General features: G+C 36.7%; 1 protein-coding gene across 3 annotated transcripts in view; it reads right to left on the bottom strand.

Annotated features, from left to right (window-relative positions):
• LOC111513369 (aquaporin AQPAe.a) overlaps positions 1-25,433 on the bottom strand; it is a 100,082-nt gene that overhangs the window by 52,302 nt on the left and 22,347 nt on the right. The window contains exon 1 of one of the 3 annotated variants that reach the window (XM_074176659.1): positions 17,630-17,731. The exons of the other annotated variants lie outside the window; for them this stretch is intronic. The gene's annotated coding sequence lies outside the window, so the exon portion shown is untranslated. Of the gene's footprint in view, positions 1-17,629; positions 17,732-25,433 lie in introns of those variants that run through there. 3 annotated transcript variants of the gene reach the window in all.

Here is a 25,433-nt window from a genome sequence, read left to right as displayed (position 1 = left end):
GACCAATAAAAAAACTAAACTAAACTAAACTAAACTTAGAAAAAGTTACAATTTGTATACATTGAGGTATTGGTCTCTAACGTACAACAGTACACATTAATATTTTTTGATAGTGTGCTTTGGAAAAATAAATAAACCAATTATTTAACGTCAGACTTTCGTTGGTGGTTTTGACTGATTGTGATAGCTACCAATTATAATAGAATAATGTCAAGATTAGGTTACAGTAATGAAGATTTCTTGAATTTATTAATAATTTATGGTGAGTGCAATAGAATTGCAAGTAGAACATGCCGAGTATTTCATGAAAGATATCCACAACTTCCGAAGCCGAATAATAATGTGATAAATCGACTACTAAAAAACTGTAGGTTGAATGGAACCTTCCGTCCAAAAATCATTCGTAAGAAGACTAAAGTGGATGATGATGACAATGGTATAACAGTTTTGGGATACTTTCATGCATTTCCAAATGCTTCTCTGCAAGAGGCTGAAAGGGAGATAGGTATACCCTACGTGACAATTTGTCGAATTCTTAATAAGCATAAATGGCATCCCTATAAGTTCTACTGTGTCCAACATTTGAAAGAGACTGATTTACCTCGTAGAGTGGAATTCTTTGAACGGTTACTTGTCAAGACTCAAGAGGATGAACATTTCCTTGACAATATCATATGGACAGATGAGGCCAAGTTCACAAAAAATGGAGTTTTCAATAGACACAACAGTCATTATTAGGCGCCAGAAAATCCCCATGTTGTCCGCCAAAGGGGTTTTCAAGAAATATGGCAATTCAATGTATTTTGTGCCATAAAGAATGAGTCAATTTTTTATATAGAGTTTTATGATGATAATTTGAATGCATCAAAATATGAAGATTTACTGAGGAATGGAATTCAAATGATTTAAAATAATAGACCAGGAAGAGAACGTGTATGGTACCAAATGGATAGTGCTCCACCCCATAATTCTCATTCAGTCAGCGAAGCTTTAACGGAAATCTTCGAAGACAGATGGATTGGTAATAATGGATCTTTTTGTTGGCCTCCTAGAATATACCAGATGGCAATCCATTAGATTATTTCGTGTGGGGTTTCATTGAAAATATGGTTTACTCTACTCCAATAATAACCATGAGAGATATGAAATCGAGAGTTACAACTGCTTTCAATAGTTCGACTCCAGACTTGATCAGAAGCGCTACACATGACAATCTTTTGAAGAGATTACATGTTTGTTTAAGTAGAGGTGGAGATGTGTTTGAATATATTCTGAAATACACTGAAATACACTATTCTGATTAAATTAACTCATTAATTTATGGATTTATTATTTTCAGTACGTGTTTCAGCGTTAATAAAACTATTGTATGAAGAGAAGTTTCATTCGATGGTTGAGGAGTATTTTAATAATTATCTTCTCATTGTATCATCTGTGACTAATTGAGAAACATCAAACGAAATCTGTTTTACAAAAATGAGTGATGAACAAGGAAACCATGTCAATTTCTGTTTGAAACAGTTTATCTCGAAAACGGTTCAAAATAGAAATAGTATTATCCGAACAAAGTTAATCTAAAATTGGATGTAGAGCTCAAAAATTTTGAAATATACAGGGTGTTCCATTTGAAAAAATTGAGTTCCACTCATTTTTTCATGACATCAAAGTATCTGCATTTTATGAAGACCCTGTATGAGGCAAATGAAAATATGACTCAGAGTGAAGATCCTCATAGTATCACTCCACTACATTTCGAATTTGATCGTTTTAGTGCAAGAGAGTTCAAGATTATCAGCATTTATAAAAGTTCATGTTTGGTAAAAAAAATATCGAAATTAATTTATATCTTCTAAACGGTAATAGATGGGTATAGGAAAATAGTATATGAATTTGTTGACAAAGTGATAATGAATCATAATATGATATTATATACGGGGTGTTCTATTTGAAAAATCAAAGAAGCCGCTACTTTATAGTAGAAGCGACAACGCCGCTTCTTCTAAAATATTTCAGGCGTGTAGGTCATATTGACTTATGCATACTGTGAAATTTTCAGGTTGATCCGTTAAATAGTTTGCCAGAAACGGCTAATTAACGCTCATCATGAAAAGCCCTGTATATAATTTATATTTGACTGTATAATTTTGATCAGCGAAATTTTCAATTACGTATGGAAACTATTTTTATATTGCTATGTATTTTCTTATAAAATAAACCAACTCGATTAACGAATATAATAAACCATTCACGCCCATGTACAAGGTTCTTTCTGCAATGGGGATTCTCCCTCTTTATTTGACAAATAACTTATTATATTAATATTAATTCCATTGTGAATTTTGTATATTGATCAAATACAATTTATTATTATATTATTATTATCCTCACACCACTACCCGCCCTAAACTAAATCCCGATAACTTGAACTTCAGACTCTTGAGAGAAAACCTCATACTCCAGGATACGGTGTCCTACTTGGGGGTCACTTTCACGAGGACCTTCAACTGGGAGGTCGACCTGAGAGAAACTCTGGACAGATAATCCAGTCATTTAAGCTTAAATTAGGTAAGAATCTCGGAATTCGAGATGCCCAGCTGTAAGTCTGTAAATACTTGTATATTGACACCCTAATAGTTGTCTCGAAACCTACATATGGTAGGGTGTAAGCAACTATTAAATTTCAAGGTCAAAGGTCACAAAAATCGGTTTTTGCGCTTTTTTTGGAAATATCTCATTTCCTTTTTTGCTATTTGTATTCATTATCAGTATTGTAGAATACAAAATTCTCTACAAATTTTTTGAACAAAAATTTTTTATACGGTGAACCGTTTTCGAGATAGAGGGCGGAGAGCGCGCGGTCACAGCATCACTTCAGGTCAATCGGTGCCTCCGGTCGAAAACGCACCATATATAGATGCGGATGTTCTTATTGTTGAAACTGCAATTGAATAATCAAAGTCTAAAAAACTACAGTTATAATAGGACAAGATATTGATTTACTTACTTGTCATTTTAATTGGGCGTACACTGTCTTACGAACAAGAAATTTTCTTTAAAAAAGTTGGGAAAGGAAATGTAAAAACAGAGATATACTCGACTAAAAGTTTCGATAATTATCCTCATTCTAAAAAACATATTTTATTTCTGCACGCATTAAGTGGCTGTGACACAACTTCTGCGCTTTTTAAAAAGGGAAAAAGTCATTTTTAAAAGTTTTTGAGAAACTGACAAATTTGGATGAACTAGCTGCAGCATTTGAGGAAGAAAATTATTCGGCCCAGAGATTATTAGAGAGTGGAACTCAAACCTAATTGGCAGACTAAAATGCTCCGAAATCTGTGAAAAGTCTCGATCATCTTCGTTATATGCATTACGTCAAGTCTACAAAACTTAATAAACCTGTGCAGCTTTCAAATATTTCACCAACAAGTGCAGCTGCTCATCAACATTTCAACCGTGTATATTATCAAGTTCAAATTTGGTTAGGACACGATTTAGAACCCCAGGTATGGGGTTGGGCAATGCGAAACGATTTTCTGGAGCCTATCATGACAATTCTACCACCTGCTCCAGAAGATTTGCTAAATACAATTTTCTGCAACTGCAAGAGTGGTTGTGGTTCGCGATGCGGATGCAGGAAAGCGGGCTTGCAATGCTCTTTAGCTTGTGGCCAATGTAATGGGCAAGCTTGTCTCAATGCTCTACCATATCAGAGCGACATTAACGAAGATGGAACCTTTGACCCCGAAATCATGGAAGAACTTGAGACAAATGTCGTTGAAGACGATAATGAAGACCAGTTTGAAATTTACCAGCAGCCAGAAGACGACGATGAAGAGGAAGAAGATGATTAAAATTATAAATTGTAGTTTTGGTACCCTTCATTCCATTTCTTTACTTTCAATAAAAATAAATGTATTCAATGATATTTTTTAATAAAAAAAATAATTCATAATTTATTTGTTTTTTTTTTCATCATGTAAGAAGTTATAAATATTAATTAAGTTGAAATTGAAATATAATTCCTATATGTTCATTAACAATTCTGCAATTACATGGGCAGGTAAGTGTTGTTAAATAAATTAATACTGAATAAAAAGTGGATAAGTTAGGAAAAAAATGATAAAATATAATATAATAGTTAATAAAAATTGACAAATATTTATAATCATCGATTTATCGATAGTTCATCAACTATATATGGCGCGTTTTCGACCGGAGGCACCGGTTGACCTGAAGTGATGCTGTGACCGCGTGCTCTCCGCCCTCTATCTCGAAAACGGTTCACCGTATAAAAAATTTTTTCAAACAAAATTTGTAGAGAATTTTGTATCCTACAATATTGATGAGAAATACAAATGGCAAAAAACCCATAGGAAATGAGATATTTCCAAAAAAAGTGCAAAAAACCGATTTTTGTGACCTTTGACCTTGAAATTTAATAGTTGCTTACACCCTACCATATGTAGGTTTTGAGACAACTTTTAGGGTGCCAATATACAAGTATTTACAGACTCGAATTCCGAGGTGAACTTACTATAATGACTGGACTAAGAGTCCGGAAGAGAGCAAACCTGCTAAAAGCACTAAGAGGCAAGCTCGGGAGGTGCGGCAGTGAAACTCTCCTAGATACTTATAAATCTTTCATCAGACTAGTCCTAGACTACAAAGCGATGATATACTGTACGCTTTCCCGGAGACTATCTCACTGTATCCGGACTACCGAGAGAAGAATCCTACAACATCCACAACCTTCCTTACCGTTACCCATCCCAAAACGTATATAACTTAATAAACACCACACCAATCAACCTACGATTTCAGGAACTTCAAGGACGATACGCGACAAGAACGATGAGCAGTAGTAACACCGATGCCATCAACTCGGTGACTATACAGTGGACTCTCCGTGGAGGACCCAGAAGGATTCCTAGGACGAAGCTCCCGTTTCCCCCAGCAAGACTCCTGGGAACAATGGAAGATCTGCCGGTGCAGATCCGAGATATCCTAGAGAAATCAGAGGAATCAGATAGCAGACAGCTACGTCCTGGAAGGAGCTGAAGTATGAATTACTCTCGGCCTTACAACCCTTACCCAAAAAACTCCAATGACCACTGCAACTGACCCGGACCACTCTGACGGAGCAACGGAAAAAACAAAAAAACAAGAGGAACACATGTCAACTAAAGCAACACTACACTTGACATCATTACACAAGACACCACACAAACAACGCACTATTCCTGAAGAGGCATAAGCCTATAACAGGGCCCCACATAAAACACATTCACAATGGGAAAGAAAGTCTTTGGCTTTCCACTACTTCATCTTGATACAAAAAAAAGGATGAGGGAATCTTCCAAAGAAATAAAGTACTTAATCAATTTAAAAATGAGTAACTCTACAGGCTGATTCACGGTGGATGGCACATTAGACGTTTCTGGTGAACCAGACAACGGATCACTTTGAAAATTCAATGGAGGGCATATTCGGACATTCTCTAGCCAACTAAAATATTTTCGACAATGCGGTGTTGCCGCTTCTATTAGAAAGCAGTAGCAACTTTGATTTTTCAAATGGAACACTCTGTATATAATATTATTTTTGGAATCTCCAACAATTGCCCGACAACTTTTCTTGATATTTCCCTATACCTATCTGTTACCGTTTTCGAAATCAAAATTAATTTCAATTTTTTTCTTCGAAAATCATGACTTCTAAAAATGCCGATATCTTTTAGTTAAGAAGTACTATGATATCAAAATTTGGTTTGGAGTTGGGTGATACTTGGACACTTCCCACACGTCAGCCTAATCTCCGTTACTTCAATACAGGGTGGCAAAAAAAATACAGTTTTTTCGTTTGCTTGAAAAAGTTGCTGAAATTTGATTATTTTGAATAGAACACCCTGTATATTATTGGAAATTCGGAAAGCTGCTGAAATTTGCTTTCTTTCTATGTATATCATACCTATACCTAACTAGTCAAGTTTCGGACTTATGAACATTTATTTGTGAAAATGTCCCTTCAGAATGGTATTTCCATTCGGTATTTGGTAAGCAGGCCATGATTACTATTTGACAGTAGCGTTGTGACATTCTCCTAATAATATCGACATTTTCGTCACTTCAGAAGTTGCAAATACCTTCAAAACGATGGAACAAAACTATTCAAACGAAGTTCTTATGAATTTGTTTATTATTTTTGGACAGTGTGACAAAATTATCAGCAGAACATGTAGAAAGTTCAATGAAATGTATCCGAATCTACCGCCAATGAACCTCAAGAAATTTATACGAATTCAGAACAATTTCAATATGTTTGGATAAACTTTAAAAAATCACCAAGAAACTTGAAATTGGAAATATTGATATGAATAATTATAAAAAAGTAAAACAATCATGTGGAATATTTCAAAATATGTTCGAATCGCTGGCTGTTCACTTCCAAGCACTTTAAAATGCGGGTGTTGACTGCTTTCGTGGTGGCAGATCTGATTTCATTGGGATCCAAATCTTCAAATGTTTGGGCAATCCTTTCTAACAATTCATCTCTCGAACGCACGGGTATTTTGTAAACTTTTTCTTTAAACATTCCCCAAAAATAAAAATCTAATGGATTGAGATCGGGTGATCTCGCTGGCCAATTCCATGGTCCCAAGCGCCTCATCCACCGATCGTCAAATAGTCTATCCAGTTCTGCGCTCACTTCTCTTGTGCAATGTGCAGGAGCTCCGTCTAGTTGGTACCAACAGTTTCGATAATCTTCGAGTGGCAGATTATCCATGAAACTGTCTACAGTATTCTCAAAAATATTCATATAGCTTCTGGATGTTAATGACTCCTCGTATATCACGTATCTCAATTTGTTGTCCATCAACATGCAGAAGACATTAAAACTAAATTTTTCTTGAAATCCGGCTTCTTTTGTGACGTGAGGATTTTCACTGGACCAATAATGACGATTTTTTCTATTGAAAATCCCTTCTCTCGAAAATTTCGATTTCCAAATAATTTTATTTAAAAAAAGTGGGTCTTCTTGAATGCCTGTCAACAACATTTCACAAAATTCTACTCTCTGTAGAGGATCTTGAGGCTTCATTGCTTGAATTTTGGTGAATTTATAATCATGCATTTTATGTCTTAGCAAGATTCTTTGAACCGATTAATATTTTATACCCAAATCTTCTTCAGCACTTCTTATCGATGACTCGGGAAATGCGTGAAAATCTGCTAAGACATTAATCTGGTTGTCTTCGAAAGTTACGGGTCGAGGCAAGTTTCTTGGTGCTTTTAAAGTTGATCCAAATGCATTGAAATTATTCTGAATTTCTTGAGGTTCATTGGCGGTAGATTCGGATACATTTCATTGAACTTTCTACATGTTCTGCTGATAATTTTGTCACACTGTCCAAAAATAATAAACAAATTCATAAGAACTTCGTTTGAATAGTTTTGTTCCATCGTTTTGAAGGTATTTGCAACTTCTGAAGTGACGAAAATGTCGATATTATTAGGAGAATGTCACAACGCTACTGTCAAATAGTAATCATGGCCTGCTTACCAAATACCGAATGGAAATACCATTCTGAAGGGACATTTTCACAAATAAATGTTCATAAGTCCGAAACTTGACTAGTTAGGTATAGGTATGATATACATAAAAAGAAAGCAAATTTGAGCAGCTTTCCAAATTTTCAATAATATACAGGGTGTTCCATTTAAAATAATCAAATTTCAGCAACTTTTTCAAGCAAACGAAAAAACTGTATTTTTTTACCACCCTGTATTGAAGTAACGGAGATTAGGCTGACGTGTGGGAAGTGTCCAAGTATCACCTAACTCCAAACCAAATTTCGATATCATAGTACTTCTTAACTAAAAGATATCGGCATTTTTAGAAGTCATGATTTTCGAAGAAAAAAATTGAAATTAATTTTTATTTCGAAAACGGTAACAGATAGGTATAGGGAAATATCAAGAAAAGTTGTCGGGCAATTGTTGGAGATTCCAAAAATAATATTATATACAGAGTGTTCCATTTGAAAAATCAAAGTTGCTACTGCTTTCTAATAGAAGCGGCAACACCGCATTGTCGAAAATATTTTAGTTGGCTAGAGAATGTCCGAATATGCCCTCCATTAAATTTTCAGTGATCCGTTGTCTGGTTCACCAGAAACGTCTAATGTGCCATCCACCGTGAATCAGCCTGTATACATGGATGTGTAGATCATGCAAAGAAGTAACTTTCAGACACAAACTGAAAGAAAGTTCTCCTGAAACAGCTACTTTCATATAAACATTGAATTACACGAAAGAAAATAATTCTTTCGAAACAAATACTTCTATATGAACACTGAATTATACAGAAGATACTTTTCTCTACTCAGTTTGTATTTCAAACATTCGTTGTGGAATACAAATCAGATAGCATTCAAATGAGTTCAATTTTAAATGGATGGTAACAAATTGCACTTACATGGAACACTGTCATCCTCACTGGTATACACCGATGTTTCGCCTTAAGACACTTGCCCCAAGGCTCTTCAGTACCACATTGGGTAACATCATAGAAAATACACACAATTCATCCATAAATTACGATTTTTGATATCACGGAATAAGCTTTATCTGCTTATGTCATCGATGACATCGTAATGACATTCATTCACCTATTTGATTTAATCCCAGCCAAGAAGAATCTTATTTGAATTGGAGGGGTTATATTTTAAGGAGTGATTTATTTTTGGGAAAGAAAGTTTTTGGCTTTCTACTACTCCATCTTGATACAAAAAGAAAAAAAAGCTGAGGGAATTTTCCAAAGAAAAGAAGAAAGTAATCAATTTGAAAACAAGTAACTCTATACATGGATGTGTAGATCATGCAAAGAAGTAACTTTCACACACAAACTGAAAGGAAGTCCTCCTGAAACAGCTACTTTCAACATTGAATTACACGAAAAAAAAATTCTTTCGAAACAAATACTTCTATATGAACACTGAATTATACAGAAGATACTTTTTTCTACTCAGTTTGTATTTCGAACATTCGTTGTGGAATAAAAATCAGATATCATTCACATAAGTTCTACTATAAATGAATGCTAACAAATTGCTCTTACATGGAACACTGTCATCCTCACTGGTATACATCGATGTTTCGCCTTAAGACACTTGTCCCAAGGTTCATCAGTACCAAATTGGATAACATTATAGAAAATACACACAATTCATTCATAAATTACGATTTTTTAATGTCACGGAATAAGCTTGATCTGCTTATGTCATCGATGACATCGTAATGACATTCATTCACCTTGATTCAATCCCAGCCAAAAACTTCCGTTCCCAAAAATTAATCACTCCTAAAAATATAACCCCTTCAATTCAAACATTCACAATATTTTGTAATCAACCTCAAAAGCTAATAAACATTTTTGACTTGACTTGACTGTGTAGGTATATCCGGGACTGCTTAAACATTTTAAGTTCATTTCTTTAGATTTGCTTACTGCCTGACTAATAAGAAAAAGTACACTACTTGTGAAATAACAAATATATTCCATAATTCAGCCACTCACTGTGTACCTAATTCATTAAATGCGTCGTAAATTTTGGGTGAATGATGTTTTTAGTTATGTACGATGTTGGTGCTGTAGATATTGAAAAATTCCTTGTAATTTCGAACATCTCGAATATAAAAAAACAATCTCTGAGATAATGATAATACCTATCTGCAAAGAACCATATCATAATATGTACTTACGCATTGAAAAACATTTATATTTTTGTTGGGAAATTTTGTTTTGGAAATTGTTTTTAATGGCGACCTGCCTTGGCTCAACACGTGTAGCAGAGCATGCGTCTTCATTTTATTCTGTCATAGCATCACATCAAACTCACTCTAACAGAAGTTCGTCTACAGCAACCAATTTCTATTTCAAAATGAGTAAAAATTATGTTGTTTCAAAGATTTTGTCCATGTTGATGAGTCTACTTCAAACTGTAATATTTGTTAGCATAAACATTAGGTGGGATTCGATGAAGTCGACGAAGGCCTGCTCATTATTGGCGAAGGTTCCACCGGTGAGAAAGTTATCGAAGTGCTTGAGAAGAAGGTGTTCGATTGGCGAGAGGTCTGGTAAGTGTGACGGGCGAGGTATAACTTCAACGCTTGATTAGTTCCATTTTTTGGACGGTAATTTGTGAAACATGCGGACGGTCGTTGTGGATGAGCAGGATCCAACCTCTTCTGTTAACAAGTGCCGGCTGCTGCCGGCGCAATTTCCGGTATGGCCGAAGTAAACGATATTGTGCACACTCAAAGTTGGCGGCACTCTCGAAGGCCAAAAAAACTGATACATAGAAATTAACCGGCTGCGAACTAGTCCAGGTGGACTGTAGAATTGGCGGTTCGTATTGGATAATTTTTACTAACCGACTTTTATGATTGGCTGAAGAGTCATGAAATTAAATTTGAGGTCATGTTACGGTGACGATTAGAAATTGGGGAATGCGGGGATGGTTATCGTCGTCATGTCCTCGAAGTTCAGTTCAGGAACTGATCGCGATTTGAGTGTTGAAATTCGATATTGGTGCAGTTATGACTGCTTAAAATTTTTGTTACCTATCTGTTTGAAATGTGGCGTCCTTGGAAAAGTACTAATAGTAGTAAGGAGTGTGATAACAACGCAGGCTTTTCCTGTATAGTGGTTCCAATAGCGATGGTGAACAATGCGAAAAAGAGATACTAGTGAATAAGATTCGGATGCATTTAAATATTGAAACACAGAGAGTATGTTTCAATGTATACAGTGTGTAACAACGAAAACTTAACAGAGCCGTTTTTGAATATAAAAAGTGATATTTTTAAAAAAAGCTCGGACACATCGATTTCTAATTAAAGGGGGACACCTTTCAGACTAATCAGATTTTTTGTAGTACGCACCCCCTCGGAGGGTTGCGTCCGACGTCCCTTATTTAGATTGGGAAAGTAGGTCGAGTGGCACCTTGTTTTAAAGGTCTTTCGAATACCTTTACATCTCTGTTAAAAAAAAATTGTAACGATTAGTTTTCGAGATCATTTGAAGATTTAAAGGTATTTTTATTGAGTTCACGTTCAGAACTTTCATGAAAAAAATAATTTTTGCTTTTTATGACAACCTGCTAATACGTGTCCATTTGATTTCGTAAAAAAGTAAGAATACTTTGTTTATTACGAGGAGATTTTTGGGGGGATGGGGTTGGTTATCACCCTTACATTTAAGATAAATTGAGTGGCACCTCCTTATGAAGGCTGCTTTCTGACGTGGATATTTCATGCTTCTGATGAAAAAATGAATCATACTAAAAACTTACCTACACAACGAATACAACCTGCTGATTTCCTTGAATGCTGATGACACAGAAAATTCAAAAAAAACTGTTTTAGGGTTAATAAATCCCAATAATTGTTTTCAAAGCACACACAAAAAAAGTAACACCTAATAAGGGTAACTCACATAGGAAATTTAGAGTCAATGTTCAAAATGTGCGCCATTTTGCTCCATGCAATAATAAAGATTTTGTTCGAATTTTGCTCTTACATTATTCAACATCTCAGGAGTTATAGCTCGACATTCATCAATAATTCTACAACGTAATTCATCCAAATTGGCTGGCTGTGTAGCGTAAATGTTAGACTCTAAAGTAGTCCAGTGGTGTTAAATCTGGTGATGGTGCTGGCCATTCACTTGGACCTCCTCTGCCAATCCTTCAAAATGATTATTCAAAAAATTTCTAACCTCCTGGGCATAATGGGGTGGTGCACCGTCTTGTTGAAAATGGAAAAATTTATCTTGACATCTTGGATCCTTTTCAATTATTTCAACTATACGAGGTTGTATTGCCTCTTCAAGAAGCTGTAAATAAGAATCACCGGTTAAATTTCCATCAATGAAAAATGGACCTATAATATGATTGCCTAATATTCCGGTCCAGATATTCAACTTTTGGGGATGTTGGGTATGTATTTCTGCGTATTGTCTTGGGTGTTCATCCGACCAATAACGGCAATTGTGACGGTTCACGCAACCATTTAAATAAAATGAGCTTTCGTCCGAAAAACAGATGTTATAAAGCAGCTGGGTATTTGGGATTAATCTCTCACTCTTGCCCTCACAAAACTCCTGTCTTCGGTCAAAATCATTCTCATTGAGCTCATGAACAAATTTAATTTTGTAAGGATGGAATTTGTGGTTTTCAAGGATTCTCCATTAACTCACATGGCTTATTCCGGCCATTGCTGATAAACCTCTGATACTTAACCTGGGATCGGCGATGACTTGACCAATTACCCCAATCACATTATCGTCATTCACTACCCTTCTCTGAGCATTTTTTTCCTCATTTAAAACTAAACCTGTCTCCCTGAATTTTGTGACCAAATCCAGAACGTGATTTCTGCTAAGTTGTTTACCAGGGTTTTGCTCGTTAAATTAAATTGATGTACTATTAGCATTTTGGTCGTTGCCAAAAAATGAAGCAATAACTGAAACCCTTTCAGCAGTAGTGTAAGGATTTTTAAACAAATAACAAAAGACCCGTTTAAACAAAACAATCGAACGATGTACTAATGAAAACTGGAAGAAGAGGAGTGGGTATTGATTTTAAAAAAAGGATTTTATTCAACAAAAAACTGATGAAAAGAACTGCTCGAAAAATTTTTTATTTAGGCATACAAGTTACCGAGTGGTCTGTCTAATGTATTATTAACATGGCAATTTTAACTTCAAGTTATCTCGAAAACTAATCGTTACAAAAATCTTCTTTCGACAGAGATGTAAAGGTATTCAAAAGACCTTTAAAACAAGGTGCCACTCGATCTACTTTCCCTATCTAAATAAAGGTCGTCGGACGCACCCCTCCGAGGGGGTGCGTACTACAAAAAATCTGATTAGTCTGAAAGGTGTCCCCCTTTAATTAGAAATCGACGAGTCCGAGCTGTTTTTAAAAATCTCACTTTTTATATTCAAAAACGGCTCTGTTAAGTTTTCGTTTTTACACACTGTATAAGAATCTACATCTCAAGTTTGGTTTCGGGGGAAACAAACTATCACAAGCAACATCAAATTTGACCGAAACTTCTTTCTCAACTGTACGTAAAATAGTCAAAAACAAACCTTATGAACGCAAGACGCGATGTGATACGTGATTACCAAAAACTTTAGATGTTCATCTAATAAAATCATTGAAAAAAAACAATATACGACTGTTACAAAAGCAATGAGATTCCTTCAACTGAAATCATAAATGAGAAATTGAATACTTCCGGTCAAAACGTGAGCTGCTGTGACAAAACCCATCAGAATTGGATAAAGAAACTAAGATTTAGATTTAATACAATAAACAAACGTCAAGCAGTGATGGAAATCAGAAAAATAGTGGAATTGCGTAACAAGTACTTGGAACAAATAACTAAATATAGACAAGAACAACGGCAAATTTTCTATTTGGACGAAACTTGGTATGACACTCACGGCACAGTTACAAAAGGATGGACTAATGGTTCGAGAATGTGTACGCCTAACATACCTGCAAACAAAGGATCGCGACTAATCATTGTGCATTGCGGAGGAAGTAGAGGATGGGTTTCGAATTACTCGAAATTATGTGAAAAAAAAACTTGAGAACTGCAATATTGACTATCATAAGAACACAGACGCTAAAATTTTCGAGGTATGGTTTGAAAACACATTGATCCCAAATTTACATGGGAATAGTGACATAGTTCTTGACAACACTTCCTATCATTCGCGTCAGCTCAGCGAAGTACCGAATCAAAATTCGAGGAGAGTTTTTATTGGATAATAATTTGTATTTTGGAGATTACTATACCAAAAACCAACTACTTGAAGTTTTACAGACAAAAACATTAAAAAAAGTGTATGCCCTTGAGAGTATTACTGAAAAGTATGGACACACCATATTGAGACTTCCTTCTTTTTTTGTTCTCCATTCCATCGAGTTGGTTTGGGGAAATTTGAAACGAAGCATCATGTGTTAAAATAATTTTTCAAAATTCCACTTGAATGAAATGAATAAAAACACTTTTGTCCAAATAACCACTGGTAAATTTCATTTATACGACAGGTTTCAGGTTTGACCCCATTATTAAGTATAAAACTGTTTTTACTTGATAATGGGGTCAAACCCGAAACCGGTCGTATAAATAAAATTTGCCAGTGGTTATTTGGACAGAAGTGTTTTTATTCATTTCATTTGAGTGATCATGAATTACCATAAAGTAAACAAGTCATCAATCACACATATTTTCTACTTTTGATAAGAAGATAATAGAGCTAATTAAAGAAGAAGTGTCTAATATTATCGAAGAAGTCTAGCAGAAAAGGATAAAAAAAGTAATTTCAGTTGAAAAAAAATATATCCCATTCAATTAATGTGCACAATCGTGCACATTACTTCAAAAAATTCCCGCGCCTTTTCTAACAAACTTTTCGGGTCCAGAACTTTACTTGAATTTTGCTTTTAATGTTTTGTTTAGTTAATAATGTAATTCGGTAGAAAAATATTTTTGGCGTTATCTACTTTTCATTTGAGAATGAACGGACGATCGTGACGTTCCGACTCAAACTCAACTCACTTTGTATGACGGTAAACCGTTGTTTTTTCGCTTTCAGTTAAAGTTATTCTTTTTTTTTCAGGAACGGAACTAACAAATGAATTGGTACTTCAGCTTATCAATGATGGCAACCATTCCGAAATTGGAGGGGTGGAAGATGAAGAGAGTGATCGTGAAGATTCAGTTTTGTCGTTGATGCATGCTGATGAGCCTGTATTACCTCCGAGTCCAGGCCTATCGTCTGCAACTTCAACCAAAGTTCTTAAAAAGTTAACAGAAAGCTTTGACTGTCGCCGAATAATTTGGAAGCAGATGCCATTCAACCAGAAGGAACACTGCTATCCAGAGCGACCGTCAGCAGTGATAAGGTCTCCTTTGGCCTACTTTGAAGTTTATTTCGACGACAAGTTTTTTGAGCATGCCGCAGTTTATACCAATAATTATTACATGCGCAAAACAGAAAAAATACCGAACACCAAAGCAATAGAGTTGAAAAAGTTTGTTGGAATTCATTTCATCATGGGATGTATTCCATATCCACGTATTCACATGTACTGGCGGGCAGAAATGCGATTAGCTTTAGTTGCTGACAAGATTTCTAGAGATCGTTTTGAAGTTCTGCGTATGGCTTTCTGTGTTGTCGACAGTGATGAGGCTCCTACAGGAAACGAGAATTCACTCTGGAAGGTGCAACCTGTACTTACTCAAGTCAAAAAGGCTTGTGACAGATTAAAACGCCAATAAGGTTTTTATTCCATAGATGAACAAATGAGTCCATTCTGTGGGACTTGTCCACGTGGTTTAAGACAGGTCATAAAAACAAAACCACGTCCACAAGGGCTAAAAGCTTTCGTTGCTACTACACAGGAAGGTTTGATGATCGACTTCGAAGTTTAACAGGGCACCAAAACAAACTTTGAAGACAAATCTCTAGGTGTTGGAGCTTCTGTCATTCTTTATCTCTCTAAATATATTCCACGCGGCAGTTGTGTATATTTCGACAGATTTTTCTTATCTGTACCTTTACTTGAGAGATTGAATCAAATAGGACTTCATGGAACCGGCACAATTATGATGAACCGAATTCCTGAGAGAAAAACCATGGACTTCAAGCAAGATCGTAAAATGAAACGTGGCGAATCCCAACAATCCGTTGGTAATGATACGGTTGTTCTAAAATGGATGGATAATAAATCCGTCTTAGTAGCATCCAATTGTAAATCTGGAGATGATTCTTGTCTCATCAAGCGATGGGATAAAAATTTGTCAGCATTTACAGACGTCAGCAAATTACAACAAGAATATGGGAGGTGTGGATATTCTTGACTAGTCCATAGAATACTACCTAACTTTCATAAAAACGAAAAAATGGACTCTAAAAGTCATACTCCATTTTTTTGACCTATCGATTTCGAGAGCTTGGTGATTGTACGTATTAGAATCAATAGCAACAAGAGTACCCAAAAGTAAAATAATGGACTTGTTGGAGTTTTGAATGCACCAGGACGTAAAAGAAGATCTGACACTGATGAACAAGTTGAGAACCTGTGCCCGAATACGTCTAAATTTCGTTGACTGAACCCACCTTCTTTGGCCAAAAGGTATGATGGGTATGACCACCTTCCATCCTTCGTTGAAATAGACAGCCCAAGAGCATGCAGGATGGAAGGTTGCAAAAGTAGGTCCAAGATACTATGTACCAAATGTGAGGCTTATCTTTGTTTGTCTAGGAAACAAAACTGTTTTTCAGCGTACCATACAAAATAGAAAGTTCTAGAGTGAGAAAAGTTTTCACCAAATAATGTTTGATTGTTTTTGTTCAATTTCAGGGAGATTTAGTTTTCTTTAGGAAGAATATTTATTTTTTGTCATAATTTGATTTATCGTAAGTCTAGAGTAAGTTGCAATTTGATTATGGCTGACTGCTTAGAGTTCCTACCATTATAAATAATAAATACGAGTATGTTTCTATGAAAAATATTTTTTATGAATTATTTTACCTTGAAAGTCTGAGACCGTCACGATTGTGCACTAAACTAACTTAAGCCTGAACGTCAAGACAGTGCAGGGTCCCCCCGCGCTAAGAGGAAGAAGGGCAATTTTTTAAATTATTTTTTGGAGTACCTTATACAGTAATAAAAGATTATCAGTAGTCAAAAGTCCTAATTTCACAAAATTAAAAATCCGTCCTGAAAGGGATATGGAGATTGGACCCTTCCATGGTAATGGTGGAAATGAATTTATTATTGATTCAAATACGGTTTGTTGTTGGGAAAAAACTCCAGTAATATTCATCGACAGAGACAAATCTCCAATCTTTCTTCAATTTTCCAGACTTTCAAGGTTGCAAGTGATGTTCGCGTCTCCAATCAGACGGATGGCTCTTTTCGGGATGGGATCCAGCAGCTTCAGGATATGCTTAGGGGCGGAGCTTCATACATCAGATAATACTCCAAAGAAGGTCTAATCCGAGCTTATAAGCCATCAAAAGTGTATACATTTTTCTGGTTCAGAACAGTTTTTCAAGCTTTGGAGAAGCAGCCTTTGCAATTGTAGCGACATGATTGTGCCAAGGCATATTAGTGTCCATTTTAAGCCCCAACAAACATTCATATTCTTAAAGAAATTCGATGCTCGGGTTTTTGTGATATTCAATTGAACCTCATTTTCAACCCAATACGAAATTACTTATGTATCCTCATTAGGATATGCAACCTCCTGTTGCCGGTGAAGATGTGCATCCGCAGCCGTTGTCCTGGAATCTAAATGGAAAGACGATAGAAGTGTGCTGTCGTCAGCAAAACAATATATACAATATTGGATTCTTGGTTTTTGTCGATAAGTCGTTGATATACAATAAAAAGAAGGTTGGAAAGAGTATGGATCCCTGGGGAACACCAGCGTTGATGGTGTATAGTATACAATAAGAAACCTATTTTCTGCAAATGAATAGAAATCGAATGACACCTGAAATATCTTTAGGTGAAAGTAGAATAACTGTGAATACTCACCCAACAAAGAAAGGTTAAATTGACGATGCTTAGAGCGTCAGATGTGTCTAGAAATGATTTTCTCGAATAAATTCCTTCATCCAGTACTTCACAATTTTCGTTCAGTTCACAAGTATCATTTGACTGATTATTTCAATGAAAGATCGATCAGACATGCAGATTTCCCGAGAAAATAATTGCTTGAAGATAATACTATCGGAACAATTAGGAGCATCATATCATTAAAATCAATTGTGGATTTTAGATAATTATTAGAATATTATCGATTGTGTTTCGATGTGTCGTAACATTGTGGGCAAAAATATTAAAAAAACAGTTTAGTTTCTTTCTTGGGGTTTGGGTGCACACTCATTTCGAATTATTATCTGAAAATCATTATTATATTATAATAATAATAATAATAATAATTCCACGGCAGGGAGGCCATGTACTTTTGAGTTTGGAGTGTCTACATAACAGAATGGTACTGGATGTAGCCTGTAAAGTCGTCAGGAGTTCAGATCCCCTTCTCTGCATGGTCCGCGACCATGAGAGATCAGGAATTGGAGCATTTCTCTTTAGGGCGGCAGCACGAGCAGCTGATGAACTCTGTTTAGTTTTCGACACTGAACGAGCTAACCACAACTCTGTCACCGAGTTGGAACCCATTCAGCAAAAAGCTCAGATAAAATCCGCAGAGATCACCTTACTTCTGCGGAAACACAAGGATAAGCTAATGCATGGGATCTTCTTCAAGAACATTGGAGACCTTGGCTTATCAAAGCGCCTGACGTTTGCTTTTCTCAGGTCGAGTGGGCTGAAGTCGGAAACTGAGGGGTTCATCATGGCTTGCCAGGATGGTGTCTATAACACCTTAGTCTACAGCAGTCGCGTGATGGGTATGGAGGTTCCTGACACAGAGTTCAGGGCCCGCCGCGAGGCGCCCGAGACCCTAATGCACTTGCTATCAGCATGTCCAGCATATGCGGTCTCGGCCTATATCCATCGAAATAACCCGGCCCTACCATCTACGACACTTTTACGGTATTGACGTGACATCGGTGTTGCGCTACGCTCCAGGGGATATTGAATCCGTTGATATTGAATTTATTGGAACTATTCGTTCCCCACCTTCATGCTCATAAAAGCTAATAAGCCTGATGTAGTCCTTCTCGACCACCAGAGCAATATTTGTCGTGGAGTTTTCAGCTCCTGGCCAGACGAATATCGTCAGAAAAGAGGAGGAAAAACGGATAAAATATCGAGATTTTCTCTTCGAACTCCGCAGACTCTATCCAGACCACTCTGTCAAGATGGTTGTTCTGATTATTGGAGTCCTTGGTTGAATGATGTCCTCTCTACCCTTGAATCTTAAAATCATACCGGCTTGCCGCACTAAGGCAGAAATCTTAGCCGCACAGATGCAGAAGGCTGTCATTCTTGGCTCACTACGCTTGCTCAGGGCACATGATTCTCATACCCAATGATCACTTACTCCACGGTGTCGGGAGTGGTCATTGGTTGATAATACTGGCGCGCCCTCCCGAATGTATCGGGGCTTCGGGGGATAGTGCCAGTGCCAACTACGGTGAAAAAAAAATGATGGTTGTAGCCGTTACTACGTGGTATGAAATCATAATGAAGAAAAGAGAAATGAACCTTTCTATGTGGTAACAAACATATAAAGTTTCTTTGAATGTTCTTTATATGATTCTTTTATTATTCCAAAACACTCGACAGCCTGCTTTTCTTGTAGTTTTATTTACAACTCTATCAAACAATATAATGCTCTGCCCAGTGAATTTGAACACTACTACATATACAGCGTGACTCACGGTCGATGGTAGGTTAGACGTTTCTGGAAAACGCAAAGCATGATTTTTCTGAAAATTCCACCTCTCACATTTCCTTAACTGTTCTATCGATCTGAAATATTTTCAGCATTGCGGCGTTGCCACTTCCATCAAAAAGTCCTAGCAACTTTATTTTTTTAAAAGGAACACCCTGTATATTGATACATTTTTGAAATCGCTCTAGTATTTCAATACTTTTTTGTTGATAATGTCCTATACCTATCTCTATATGTTTTCGAGATAAAAAATAACTTGTGCTGAATATGGTCCAAAATATAGCCTTAATTGAAATTAAGTACATCGGTACTATCAATTCATGAAAAGTTGATATTTTGACGATAGTTTGGACAAACACGAAATATTCAAATAACACCAAGAAATCGACTTCATATCATACAGGGCGAGCTAAAATTACTATTATTTCCATTGTTCATAAAAGTAGTCAAAAGTTCATTTTTTCAAATGAAACCCCCTGTATATTACTCGGTGAATTGAAGATGGTGAAAAATGCTTCAAGATGATATATCATTATCCCATACCTAGATCGTCAAGTTTTCTCAAGTCGCTTCTTCTAGAAACATTATTTTTTTTTAGAATTTGGATTCAGGTAGCAGTGGAATTATCAAGCTTATAGCAGTTCGGTTACTTTTACAAAGTGATTTACAAAGAGTTATCGACGGTGTTTCGAATCATCTTCCAAAATGAATGCAAATATCGATTATTCAAACGAAGTTCTTATTATTTATTATACACATGAACAAAGTGATCAAATCATTGTCAGAACGTGTGAAAAAATCAACCAAATGTATCCTGAATTAACACCAATGAACGAGAGGAAGTTTGTAAGGTTACTAAGTAATTTCCTTAACTATGGCTCAAAGTTTCCAGGGAACAACTGTACCAAAAATCAGTCATTTCTAGGTAGAAAGTAAGATTTTGTGGGCTAAAACATGTGAAAGTACAGACAATAACAGAATAGGATGATTCAATATAACAAAATTGTGAACAAAATATCACATTTCCAAAATAAATGCTGAAAATGTTGTCCATTTCATTCTAAACACTACAAAATGTTTTTTGTACGCGACTTGTGGTTGCTTTTTCAATTTCCTGGGGATCCAGATCTTCAATACTCCGCACTATTCGCCGTCGCAATTCTTCTTTGGTAGGCACTGGAGTACTGTATACCCTTTCTTTTGAAACACCCCATAGAAAAAGTCAAGTAACGTGAGATCGGGTGATCTCGGTGGCCAATCCCACGGCCCTAAACGCCTAAACCAACGATCGTCGAAGAGTTCGTCAAGTTTCCTGGAAAATTCCTGGCTGGAATGAGCTGGCGCTCCGTCCAGTTGAAACCACGAATTCCTACATTCCTCTAAAAGCAAATTTTCAAGAAAATCGGTTACAGTCGTCCTTAATATTTGGAGGTATCTCTCTGCATTCAGTGTGTCTTCATAAATAAAAAAGCTAATTTTATTGTTCTTCAGAATACAGAAAACATTCAGGTCAAATTTTTCTTGAAAACTCATTTCTTTTGTAACATGAGGATTATGATCAGCCCAAAAATGTTTATTCCTTCTATTGAAAATACCATCCCTCGTAAATTTTGATTCGTCGCTCCAAATTATTTTTGACAAAAATTCCCGATCTTCCTTTGTATGAATCAAAAGGGATTCACAAAAATGCATTCTACGTTCGAGGTCTTCTGCTTTTAGAGCTTGAACTTTGGTAAATTTATACGGATGCATTCCGTGATTTTTCAAAATTCGTTGTACTGAAGCATGTGATACACCTAAATCTTTTTCTGCACTGTGAATGGAAGCTTCTGGATATGCATAAGAATATGCTAAAACCTTAACAGTATTGTCCTCATTTGAAGTGAAAGGTTTTGTTAATGTTGAAGGCGCTTTTAACATGGAGCCATAGTTAAGGGAATTGTTTTGTAATCTTACGAACTTCCTCTTGTTCATTGGTGTTAATTCAGGATGCATTTGGTTGAATTTTCTACAAGTTCTGGCAACACCGTCCGTGTATAATAAATAATTTCATAGGAACTTCGTTTGAATAATCAATATTTGCATTCATTTTTGGCGATTTTTTGAAACACCGTCAATAACCATTTATCAATTACTTATAAAAGTCACCAAACTGTCATAAGCTTGATATTTCCACGGCTACCTAGAAATCAAATTCTTTAAAAATTATTTTTTGTACAACTGTTATTGAAAATCTCTTTGATAGAAACACTCCAATCAGAACACCTACCAAAAAATCTTTTACAAAAGTTCACACATGCAGTTCGTGCTATTGGTAATATTGAATCCCTGTGAAGTTATTGACGATGGCGAAGTAGTATTGAGTCCAACTGAAAAAAGTCTTTCATGACTAACCAATAATTCTCCTTAAAATAACGTGAGTTGGCGTATATAGTTGTAACATATGCCTTGTAATCCAAAGATCGTGTGTTCAAATCCCGCATGGACCCTATAATTTTTTTTATTATCAGCAGTAACGTTATACAAAAAAATTTGTATGATACATTTGTTAAAAGTGATTTTATTTTGCTCGTGAGTTTGTTCCACTTGCTGACGCTCGTTTTGCAATAATCCCCACTCACAAAATAAAATGCCACTTTCAACAATTGTAGGTAAAACGTGAATAACTATTTTTCCACAAAAACGACTTTATTAAGAAAACTTGACGATTTAGGTGTAGGGACATGTATATTATTTCGAAGCATTTTTCACCATCTTTCAATTTATCGAGTAATATATAGGGGGTTTCATTTGAAAAAATGAACTTTCGACTACTTTTATGCACAATGGAAATAATAGTAATTTTAGCACGCCCTGTGTGATATGGAGTCGATTTCTTGGTGTTATTTGAATATCTCAAGTTTGTCCAAACTATCATCAAAATATTAACTTTTCATGAATTGAGAGTACCGATGTACTTAATTTCAATGAAGGCTATGTTTTGCACCATATTTAGCACAATTAATTTTTTATCTCGAAAACAGATAGAGATAGGTATATGACATTATCAACAAAAAAGTATTGAAATACTAGAGCAATTCCAAAAATGTATTAATATACAGGGTGTTACATTAAAAAAAATATAATTGCTAGGACTTTTTGATAGAAGTGGCAACGCCGCAATGCTGAAAATATTTCAGATCGATAGAACAGGTAAGGAAATGTGAGAGGTGGACTTTTCAGAAAAATCATGCTCTGCGTTTTCCAGAAAGTCTAACCTACCATCGACCGTGAGTCACGCTGTATAATTTCAAAAAAAAATTGAAAACATATCTGAAGTGATCTGGATAGATAATATATTCATGTTATGCCTTGCTCATATAGTTTTCCCATTGTATAAATTGATGGATGTAGCCATTACTAAGTGGTAGAATCATAATGAAAAGAGAAATGAAAATTTCTATGTTTCTCACCACTTTTATTTGTAACTAACGTAACTTCAGTTTCGTCCTATACGGACATTCTCAATCTTATGCAATATTGTTCTTTTATAATATTTATAATATATTGTTTATTGTATAAGTTTGAGAATGTCCGCATAGGACGAAACTGCAAACTTATACAATAAACAATATATTATAAATATTATAAATAGTCAATATTGTATAAGTTTGAGAATGTCCGTATAGAAGGAAACTGCAGTAACGTTAATAACAAATAAAAGTGGTAAAAAACATATAAATTTTCATTTCTCTCTTCATTTTTCCTTTGTCTCACCTTTGTGTACGTTTTGCTATATGTTTTACCTTATTTAAGCTAAATAAATGATCTAGATAGAGTCTGCGGAGTTCGAAGAGAAAATCTCGATATTTTATCCGTTATTCCTCCTCTTTTATGACGATATTCGTCTCGCCAGGAGCTGAAAACTCCACGACAAATATTGTTTTGGTCTGGTGGTCGAGAAGGACCACATCAGGCTTATTAGCTTGTATAAGCCTGAGGGTGGGGAACGAATAGTTCCAATAAATTCGGCACTTCTCGTTCTCCACAACGGATTCAATATCCCCCGGAGCGTAGGACAACACCGGTGTCTCATCAATACCGTAAGAGTGTCGTAGATGGTAATAAGCACCCTTAGGTCCGCGTTATGTCGATGGATATAGGCCGAGACTGCATATGCTGGACATGCTGATAGCAAGTGCATTATAGTCTCGAGCGCCTCGCGGCAGGCCCTGCACCTTGTGTCAGGAACCTCTATACTCATCACGCGACTGCGGTAGACTAAGATGTTGAAGACACGATCCTGGCAAGCCATGATGAACCCCTCAGTTTCCTACTCCAACCCACTCGACCTGAGAAAAGCGAATGTCAGGCGCTTTGATAAGCCAAGGTCTCCAATGTTATTGAAGAAGACCCCATGCATTGGCTTATCCTTGTGTTTCCGCAGAAGTAAGGTGACCTCTGCGGCTTTTATCTGAGCTTTTTGCTGAACAGGTTCCAACTCGGTGACAAAGTTGTGGTCACCTCGTTCAGTGTCGAAAACTATACCAAGTTCATCGGCTGCTCGGGCAGCTGTCCTAAAGAGAAATGCTCCATTTCCTGCTCTCTCATGGTCACGGACCATGCAGAGAAGGGGATCCGAACTCCTGATGACTTTACAGGCTGTATCCAGCACCATTCTGTCATGCAGACACTCCAAATTCAAAAGTCCACGGCCTCCGTGGAACGAACGGACCGTGGAACGAACGATTTGGGATACAAACTACTATAGAGATGCATCATTTTTCGGGTCTTTACGTCGAGTTGATACAGCTCCTCCCGAGTCCACTTCACTACTCCAAACGAGTAGAGTAAGATTGGAACGGCAAGCATATTTGTTGCAGCAACTTTATACTTCCCCGACAGTTCCGATGACCAGATCTGTTGAAGTTTGTGCTGATACTTGCCGCGGAGAGAGTTTTTCAGTGCAGTTACCGCTTGTGAGTGGCGTTGTTCCACCCCGAGGTAAGTATACGTCTCTCCGGCATCCAGATGGTGTAGGATGCTTCTATCTACGAGCTGCGTATCCTCTCCGTAGTGCCTGCATCGTCCCCTTTTGAGATGAACCATTGCACATTTGTCTATCGCGAATTTCATACCGATAGCATGCGTGTACTCTTCCACCACCATCAAGGACTGATGGAGATCCTTCTCTCCAGAGGCATAAAGTTTAAGATCATCCATATAAAACAGATGGGTGACCTTGTGCCTCCGATTTCCGGGGGTGACACAGTTATATCCTCGAGTATTTCTGAGCGCAACGGATAATGGCAATAGTGAGATGCAGAATAGAACGGGACTGAGGGAATCACCCTAAAATACACCCCTTCTGAAAGTGACCCACCCTGTTTGGACTCTGGCTTGACTAGATGTTATGGTAAAGCGAGTTCGCCAAAGTGGTATCAGTTGTTCAATGCATCTCACTATGTTGTCGGGTACCGCAAGGCATCTGAGCAAATGCAAGATGAGCTCATGCGAAATTGTATCAAATGCCTTACGGTAATCGATCCAGGCCATAGAGAGGTTACGCTTATATTGTATCGAGTCCTGCGTTATACATCTATCGATGAGCAGGTTCTCTTCATATCCAGCGACTCCTCTCTTCGACCCTCTCTGCTCATATATTCGTTCAAACACTCGGTCAACTGCGGTGAGTATTCGTGTGTATAAGAAGATTCTAAACAACTTATAACACGAATTCAAGCATGTTATCGGTCTGTAATTCTTAGAAATCGACAAATCTCCGCTTTTGAGGATGAGAACGGTCCGCCCCTCGACAAACCAATCCGGAATCGGCTTGTCTCCGTCCAGCCATGAGTTGAAAACTCTGGCCAGATGGCGGTGGGTACTTGGTAGTTTTTTCCACCAATAAGTGTTCAACCCATCTGGGCCTGGAGCAGCAAAGTTCTTTGAACCAACAAGGGCTCTTCGAACGTCATCCGGGGTTATCGGGTTGCG

Source organism: Leptinotarsa decemlineata, unplaced genomic scaffold, assembly GCF_025532065.1.
Source record: "Leptinotarsa decemlineata unplaced genomic scaffold, Ldec_3_MD MMD2_tig00001973_RagTag_RagTag, whole genome shotgun sequence".
NCBI lineage: Eukaryota > Metazoa > Arthropoda > Insecta > Coleoptera > Chrysomelidae > Leptinotarsa > Leptinotarsa decemlineata.
This window is presented reverse-complemented; position numbering and strand designations above follow the sequence as displayed.